Source organism: Corvus hawaiiensis, chromosome 5 (assembly GCF_020740725.1).
Source record: "Corvus hawaiiensis isolate bCorHaw1 chromosome 5, bCorHaw1.pri.cur, whole genome shotgun sequence".
NCBI classification, from domain to species: domain Eukaryota; kingdom Metazoa; phylum Chordata; class Aves; order Passeriformes; family Corvidae; genus Corvus; species Corvus hawaiiensis.
Genome location: NC_063217.1, coordinates 40120627 through 40130474, shown reverse-complemented (window position 1 = coordinate 40130474; position 9848 = coordinate 40120627).

The window sequence follows — 9848 nt, the reverse complement described above, 5'->3', positions numbered from 1 at the left end:
TTATGTGAATATTATGCCAACACTTCTTTTATAAAAAGTAGAAGTAAAGAAGTGAATTTTTAAGTTATGGACAATGAAATGTCATTCTCTTTTCTTTCATTTAAAAGCAAGATTATTATTGACCTTTGGAGAAACCCAAAGTTCATTGTAAAGGAAAACTTAGTAGCTGCAGCTTGTACAAAGCCAAACAAGAACAAAGCCATTCTAGTACAATTAGTCCAATTTAATATATGTTCCTCAAGGACTTTTGGTGTCACTTGCCACATATTTATAGGTGTCTTACATTAAAAAAGTTATAAACAAGTTATTATTTTCTTAATTAAAAAGAAGTCATTTTACAGTGCAAGGAAAAAAGTACGTTATCTTGTTGCAATTCAAATAAAAAATTCAAGAATAAGTTTAAAAAAATTGCCTTTGTCTCCTTGAGGAATTATAAGACCAGGTCCTGACAGAAAATTCAAATGATGGTGGTGTTTTTCAGTGGTGACTGAGAAGTAATTAAGTAAGATAAACAAAGGTGAGCATTATACAGTAAATTTTTCAAAGCATATTTTTACTTAAATGAATAAATGAGAAATTGGCTTATATCCCTATTTGCCCTTGGTTCTATCTACATGAATTTTGAAAGGTGAATTATCACAAAAGAGCTCTGCAGTCAGTAACATTCACTGATAAAATGATCAGCAAATCTGAAGACAGAAAATAACTTTCTAAACTCAGACAGAAATGGAATTTTTTGGAGTAACAAACGGTATTTTTGGAGGGTTTTGGGGGAAGCATGTCTGGTATTTTGTTTTCTTTTTGTAGTTGAGGTATGGACTTTCCTTGTAGCTTTCAGTCTTTTCTGTAGATTGTTGTTTGGGAATACATCGTGATGATAGCAATGTTCTTTATCAAGAATCTACTGTTTGTGATTGTGGAAGAATGTATTTTCCTGACCATTTTCAATATGTTCCTGAACCTGAAAATAAATTGGTAGCAGCAACATTAACTTGGATCCACACATAGAAAAGACTGGATAAAATTAATCCACTGATTTTCATATGTTAAACTAGCATTGAAATATCAGCACTTGTTACTGAAATACCAGTTCTTGTTGGAGAGCTGCTTCCTCCCCCCCCCCGCTCCCAAAAATGCCACAGAATTTCACAGGATAGCTGAAGAAATCAGAAAGACATTCCTGGTCCATAATGCATGACTGATAGAAAATTAAGATGTGTTTAAACTGGTTGACAATGGCAAGATAGAAAATTAGATGAAGACAACAAAAGAGGTGTTAAATAAGTTCAAAAATAGAAAACAAAGTAGAAATACATGAAAGCAAATGAAGAATGGAAGAGTGAATTAAATTATAAGAGCAGGAAAAAAAATGAAATGCAGAGTAAAAAGATAAAAATTAAACAGCATGAAGACTATGAAGCAGTAATAGGAAGAGATATGTAATGGAATCTGATGTATAGAGTAATAAAGAGAAGCAAAAGAAGGATATAATTTGGAAACTGATCAAGTATTTAACTTTGTAAATACTACTTGCTTACAAGAAAAATGGTAGTTTATGCCTCATATTAAGAGAAGATTTTACTATATCTTCAGTTAAAAGATAATGCTAGAATCTTCATTTTTCATGTAAAAGATTCTGTAAACTAAAACCATAATAAATAAATAAATAAATAAGTAAATAAACCCCCTGACAAACCAAAACAGAAGATGGTGCTCTGAGGAGCTCCAAAAATGTTACCTGTGTTCTTGCGGAGCTTCAGCACTGAGGTACTTAAATGTTGATAGGCTTATCAAATTCAACAGGAATATTAACCTGTAGATAAGGGAACTAAATGAAATATATTGAAGCTGTTCTTAACTTTTTCATCAAGCCTAACACACAGAGTTAGACTTACATGACATATGTTTTGCAGTGTGGAAGAAACTGTAAAAATAAGACATTAATACCAAGGGCATTGATTCAGAAAATGAAGCTAATTTCTACATGATAAATTTGAAGTTAACAGAAGAAGATTGCAGTTCTTGTGGCTTTGAAACATACAGAAAGAACAGTCCTGACAAAGCTTGGTACCCATGGGTTATTCAGTGAAATGATGCAGGGTCTACAGCAGGAAGGCATGAACTGAAGTTTAGAAGAGACCAGGCATAAAAGGCATCTAGGAAACAATGTCTCTGCAAAAAAATTGTAATAATCAACCAATCAATCAACAAAATTAGGATATTTCTTCTTCATTATTATACTAGTACAGGATGTTGATTATACAGGCTGAACAGGTTTTTTTATTTAATTTTATATTCATCATTTTAATTAAATACATAGAGTGCCTGTGTGTGTCCAGCTGTCTATAGCAATTTTTCTGGTGAGCACACATACAGGAGTGCATGGAGATATATTTATTTGGCTTTTAAACATCAGTTTATATTAATTCATTCAACTTTGTGTAATCTAATCCTGAGGTTTAACCTTGGAGTTATCAATAGTCCTCCAAAGTCAGTTGTTAGATAAAAAATAAACTATGCTACTTGTGTTGTGCAAGGAGGAGGAAGTCAGGCTGCTGCTGTATGCCTTCTAACCCAGAGCACAGACTAAAGGGCAGAAGACCCAGACCTGCTGCAGTGAAATGGAAAAGTCTTGTAAAGAGGTGAAAAACTGTCAGGGACAAAGAAACCTGGAGAGGAAAGAGAACTCAATGAACCGGCTAATTCAGTGTCCTTACAATCATCCCAAAGTCTGACCTTTATGATCATTGCATCTTAAAGAACTCTTCGGAGCAGTTGTCTGGCCCCATTTATTATCATTATTGTATGTTTTGTAATAGCAGCAAACATGAATCAAGTGTATTTAGTAGGATATGCTGCATAAATGAGGAGAAGAAAGTTTCTTCTGTTGTGAAATAAGAGGCACAGTAATCTTTGCAAGCAGAGATCACCAGGGAGAAGCAAATGCGTGGCCCTAAAGTAACCAACCTGAAGTCATTACAGATTAACAAAGGAGATCTAGTTAGAAATAGTTTCAAAGTTTTTAATCCTGGCTTCAAGAGTTTATGCAATAAACATTATGTAATTGTTATTGACTCTCCCATTTTAATTTTCTTTTTAATTCCTTCTTTTAAAATGGTTTCTAAAGTCTAAATAAAACAGTAGCTTTTTTCATAGCACCTGTGTAATCAGTGTCTTAGGGCAGCTGGCAAGCTAGGAAGGAAAGAACAAGAAAGTAAAAAGAAATAAAGGTAATAGCAAATGTCTTTTGTGAACAAAACCCTGAAATACCACTGCAGCCACTATAGGGATATTGACCTTTGAAATAAAGAAACTGCAGGGTAATTTTCTTTTTGTATCCCACCCCATCTATGGCAATTTACATGTCTATATTTATGGAGACAAATCTTCTGTCTATTAATTTCTTTTTACCACTGCTTCCTGTAACCTCTGCCTGTTTGTCCTTAGATTCTGAATGTCTTCTATCAATCCTGATCTTTTATTGAATTTTTGGCAGGTGTCTAGGACATCATAGATAATGACAGAGGTTGTGACTGCTTATCCAGTTAGTGGGTTGCTTAAATACTGGAATTTATAAAACAGCAGTATTATGCTGGTTCAGAATAGTTGGCATTTAAGAGACATGATCTTCTAGTATTGTAAGACCCCTGTAAAGTTCAGGTGAAAATATGTTCAGTGGATATGATCTAGATCTATAAGCTTGAGCTGCACGTGCAATACACAGTGCACTGTATATAGTACACAGTTTACTATATAATCCTTCAGTGTAGCACATGAAAATATCCTTAAAAGATGAAGAAAACAGGCTAGTGTCCTATTTATTACATAAGACAAGTGTAAATGTGAACCATTGCCATCTATAGTTTCACGACCTTGACTGACATATTGTCAGATATTAAACTATGAAAGAAGGAAAGAGTACTCTGAATGATGAAATGCTGTTTGTAAGCATGGTCTCATTTTGTAAGGAAGATGTGTGGAAAAGACAAATAGTTTAGCTGTGACTTATGGTCAAAGCGATCATGACTGGAATTGCAGGTAATTATAATTTCTGAGAAATTCACTCCTGAGTTTGGACAAAGTGTCAAGGACTCTTGATTAGCAATCTGCTGCCTTTATAATGCTGTAGAAGGCACAGGAAGCAAAGAGGGCAGTCAAATAAACCTTCATTAATCTTGTATGCTTAAGCTTACAGCTCTTGTATAAATAGAAAATTAGGATAAATTACCAAGAGCCAGTGTTCTGCCAGAAAAAAACCAGCCTCAACCACTTTTGTTGGCATAAAACTTTGACAGTGTTTTAATCCACATTAACTGTCTATGCTATATTGTAAGTTTATGTCACTCAAGCAGATGGCACTCCAATTACTCGTAGTTGTAATAGACTTTTGCCCACTTCAGAGAAAACTAATGTGAGCTAAACTTTAAGCAACAAAGCACAATTTTAAAACTGCCTTCAGCTGGTGAGCTAACTGTGAAGGACTTCTTAATCCTTCTACCTGTAATCTTGTGGAAACCCTTTAGGTTTCTTTTTATGGCATATTGTTCCCTCATTATATCATCAGACATGTTTTCATTAAGCTTGAGGAAGGTACATCAAGCTGCACAAATCACAGTGTCCCTCAGATACAATTAGGTTTAGAATAAAAAAAGAAGGAAGATGACACTGTAATTCAGAATGTCTTTCTTAACTAGGATATGGGTCTTAGAAAATATCCAGTCATCAGACTCGAAAGCTGTTTCAAACTTTTTTCTTTAGCATCCTAAATGCTCACAGGTCTTAAGGAACAGTGGCAGGAATCTTTTTTGATCCAGGACCGCTGAATTAAAATCTGAATTTGCACCTGCAAATCTTAAGCGAAGCAATATTCACTGCTGATGGCAATGTTTAGTACATCATGTTAATAAGCAATGTGTTGGTTTCTTATGGACACCAAAACCCAGGTTTTGATAAGTCTCATGGTTATATTTTTGCATTGCAAAATTAGTTTCTGAGATGTGATGATATTAGTAAATCTCTCACTGCCAAAGTAATAAGGCAGAAAATTGAAATGCACGATTCGGGTTGAAACAGGTCAACTGAATCAAAACAAATAGGATCTGGTTCCAGTGACACTTTCTGTTAGAGCTTAAAAGTGATGATGAATACAGAAATATTAAAACAATATGGTTTTCTCTGATGAAAGTTGCTATAGGATAGAAAGGACCAGTCTGTGCCATACTGACAACATTTAGGTACAGGTCATTCTCATGTAGAATCTCCTTTTCCAGGTGGAGATGATTTATAAGGGGTAGGAGATTCCTTAAGTACAGGTAATATTAATAAAAAGTGTTCTTTTAGAACTTTTAAATCAATGGATTAAAAATGAAAGCTAAAAAATGCATTTGAAAACATCTGTGATTGAGAAGAAAATTATGTCACCTAATGCATCAGCTTCTGCAAGTTCACCACAGAGGCAGCCTACAGAGGTAAGGAGGTCTTTGAATTGGTCTGAACTGCTGTGATAACCTGTTCACAGAGCAAAACTGTGCCAATACAAAGAAGTTTCTCAGTTTGCAAGTCTTGGTAAAAAATCCATGAAGCTGATTATGTAAAGCTTAGCATTAGCCCACAGCTACTGATCATAGTAAATGCCATTAATTCACATCCTCTAACAGAATGGAAGGATGTGTATGCCACACTGATCTTCCCTGTGTTAACTTCTGCCACTTCTGTGCTAAACCACAAAGAAGTTCCATAACCCTTTCTGATTTATAACATAGAAATTCAGACTTATGCACTAGAAAATGGGCTAATTAACTTCCTTGCAGCCTTGAAGCACAGAGCTCTTTTTTAGCCAAAAAATGCATAGTTCTGCATATAAAATTGTGTGACCATTTACATGATGTCTCACTCTCTTATCAGACGACTGAAGTATCTACAATTAATAATCTAGTTTCAGATAAGTCTGAATTGCTTTGCAAAAGTAACTAATCTCAAATTTAAAAGGTATTGGATCAAATTTGAAATCAAAGCATTACATTTAAAGGCAAGATTCTCAGCAAGCATAAATGAAGGCATGAAAACTTATACAAGATGACCACTAGGCTCTTATTCTTAAGCACTGGCACCTGACACTAAAAATGCTTTGTACTTTTTTCCCCTTTACCATACTGCAATTATTTTAAGCAGGGTCAGCTTATCATTGAAACTATTGCTGCAGTGTTATACTTATTAAAAAAACGAAGTCACTCATCTTGTTAATCTCCTTTCTTGCTAACATAAGTAGCTATAGTACAATATGTTTAAGCCTAGAAAAAAAATTAATCAACTCTGTGAATTTTATTCACTGAATGGGAGTGGACCTGCCAGTCTTATCATGTGTGATTTTAATTGTCCTTTCCCTGTTTTTTTAATGTACATGTTCTTCTAGTCTGTGCACTAGAGAGATACCAAGTTTACCTGGTACTCTTAACACCAGTAGTCATGCCATGTGGCATCTGCAAGGTCATTTTTTCCCTGAGTCTTGCAGAAATACCCAGATTTTTTTCTTCTCTGGTGTGACCAAATTCTGAAAGTCAATCTTACAGCAAGTATAACCACTGTGCAATAACTGGGAATTCTTGTGTGCTGCTTTTCCACTAAGTCATTTACAGGACTTTACAGTCTTACATACTCCCAGCAGGTTAATGTTTCACCTTTTTTTATTTTGAAGGCCAGTTCAAGGAAGTTTGCCATTTCCTTTAAAATTCACTTCTGTTGATCAAACATACTCTGGGAAAGACAGAATAATTTTTTTCTTTTTTCTGCAGCTTTATACTTTTGATATTTCAAACACTGTGAAATAATCACTCAGGATAGACCCTCTGAACATTGTTAAAAGTAGGGATAGTGTATTTTCTTCAGTTGGGTAGATTTTTCTAAGCAGCAGACATGTTCTGTTGTTTCAGATACAAAGTCTGTTCTCTTCTGCTACTCACACCAAGAAAATTACAGTTGTTTATTCCTATATCATTCCAGAAGGCTCAAATTCACTATATTCTTCAGAAGTGTTTCTCATTTTGTTTGCCATTACAATTTTCAAAATAAAATTCTCCAGCTTGACAGGTAAGTTTTCATTGCACTTTGAGGTTTTGGGGTTTCTTTACAAACTATGTACACACATGCCCGTCAGATTTATCTTAGCTGCAGAGATTCAAAATCAAAACATTTTGAAAGTGTTTTCTCCAACCAGGGCATAGTACAGGATATCATTAAAATAAGTTATGGAACTATGTAATGGTGCATTTTGTCTAATGGTAGAGAATAATTAAGCTATAAATACGTGTTTAGATTATATTAAGTGGCATATTTTCCAGTTGATGCACAGGAAATTAGCCTTAAAAGTCCTATTAGTGTTAAGTGGAAGCTGTATTACTAAATTTGTTTGCATCACTTTAAAGGTTTACCACTTAGAAGTAGTCATGAAATTCGGTGAGAGGGAAATCGTACTTTTCTCATCATATAGACGTCAGAGTTGAAAAAAAAAATTATCTGACAATATTCATCACATTAAGGCATAGTTTGTACCTTCTGCTACAATAATTCATATGTATTACTCTTTCAGGTGCAACATAATTCATCCTTTTAATTTGAGAGAGACAGTAGATTGAAGCAACATATTATCAACCTCATAACAAAAGACCAGAGCCAGGAGCTTCAGTTTCCAAATCTGCTTCTTATTCCCATTACTTTTGTTAGATAGATTTATGCAATCTGAATGGATGGATACCAGGGTAGATACATCACTTTCTGTTTGCCTGTTGGCCTGTCAGAAACTATCACAACTTTTGCAAAAATACTACCTGTGTAGAAGAGAGATTGTCTGCCCAGAGTAGAGCCAAAATCACAAGTCCCTTCCAGGGTGCTTGCACATGCCTGTGAGACCAATTCCCCCTTTTGTCTAAAACATGGTAAAAATCTTCACAGAAAATAATCTCAGGTCATCCAATTATATGGAGTTTTTGTATGTACAGGCATAAGATACAAGCATGGGATTTCAAAATCAAAATTAATGGGAAATGGGAAAAGAAGTAAATATATATTATACTAAAGCAGGTAAAAGTGATGCAAGAAAATGCTCATATATTTTATTATTCATGCCCTGAATAGTTCTTTCTCTTGAAGAGAGATATCAGGAGAGACAGGTTCCAAATATGACAAGCCAAATGTAATTATATGTTTCTTACCACAACAGTCATGCAAGTTAAGCACCTACGCCTATGAAGAAAAAATAAAAAGTCTAGCTTTAAAATCTACCTTCTACAAAGTAATATTTAAAATGCATAAATCAAAAACTTAATATATACAACACTGATACCATGAATAAACAGCCATGACCCCCATTATTTATTGGAAAACAAATAAAACCACATAAACCCAAAACCAAATAAAATGTATGTAGCAGTGTGTTCAAAGTTCAGATTTTTCTTTTTAAAACAGCTGAACAGGCAGGTCTATAATAAATTCTTAGTGCTTAAGCCTGCTTTTAGATCACATTGGGGCTCTTAATTGTAAAGATGAAAGTCAAGAGAAACACAAGTTTTTATAATGATCGTCTTTAAAGAATATTGTACTTTTTAAGAAAAAGACAAAAATTATTTCCAGATGTATTTACATCTCTTTTTGGTCATTACAGTTTCTAGCTAGAAAAATGCAACTTGAAGTTGTTAGCAATTCACAATGCTATGGAGTCTGCACAAGTCATTAATCTGAATGTCCCCTTGCTAACTTCCTGTTGTGCTGAGGAATAATAATATGGGGTTTCCTATCACTACATCCTTTGCTATTCAAATACCTGGATATATTTTTCTGCAATAGAGAAATTGCAATAATGAAAAAAACCCTGGAATTGACTCCCATTCACTGGCACAGACAGTCAAAATAAAAGAAAAAAAAAAAAGAAAATAAAATCTCAATGCCCTGGAAGACAGCTAGGGCAGATCTTATATTCTTCGTCCCTGGATGTATCCATTCAGCTCTAAAGGCTACCTCAAGCATCTCCCATGCCTCCCATGACATAGCTACTCCTATCCTCATACCAAAACCATAACCAAGGCCTTTCTGATACACATTGTTAGTGCTGCTTGTCAGCACCTTTGATGGATATACCCCTGGAGAGAAAAGCAAACATACGGCAAAAGCAGAGACAGAGACAGGAACTGTCTGCAGCTCAGCACAGCACTGCTTGGTTACAAACTGCTGCACCAGACCACTGAAAAACCTACCCTGACACACAGACTCAGAACACTGCACCCAGGGATGCCACTCTGCATTCCTTTCAAAAGAAACAGTCCCCATGTGTATTAGAGTATCAATAAAAAGATGCACAAAAAAGTTTTATTACATATTGCAGACTATCTTCCAGGAAAACAGGCAGTGCTAATTTTAGCCCTATATAGACAAGAATATACTTTATTTCATGTAAATACAGTAGACTTAAACCAGCTGATGAATATTGATATTCACTTATGAAAATTCATAGTTTACATGGTGCACAGATAAAATAGGCACACACTTCTCTGCTTGTTATCTCACCATAAAATTCATCCTTTCCAAGTAGTGCAACACAGGGGAATTTCAAGCATAGACACTCTCATAGACACTCCATCTTCCGAAACACCTCTTTCTGGAAAAGTATGTCCTGTGATAAATTGCACACAGTAAGATTTCCCATTTCTTAGGACAACCTCTATAAATGTAGATATTGTTTGTCTCCCCTTCAAGTAGAATATTAGCACATGAAAAAGTATTTTTCCATTTCCATTGTAACATTCCCTGGATTTTCTACAACCCAAGCTTTTAAAAGCAAGATTTAGTTCCATATTTCC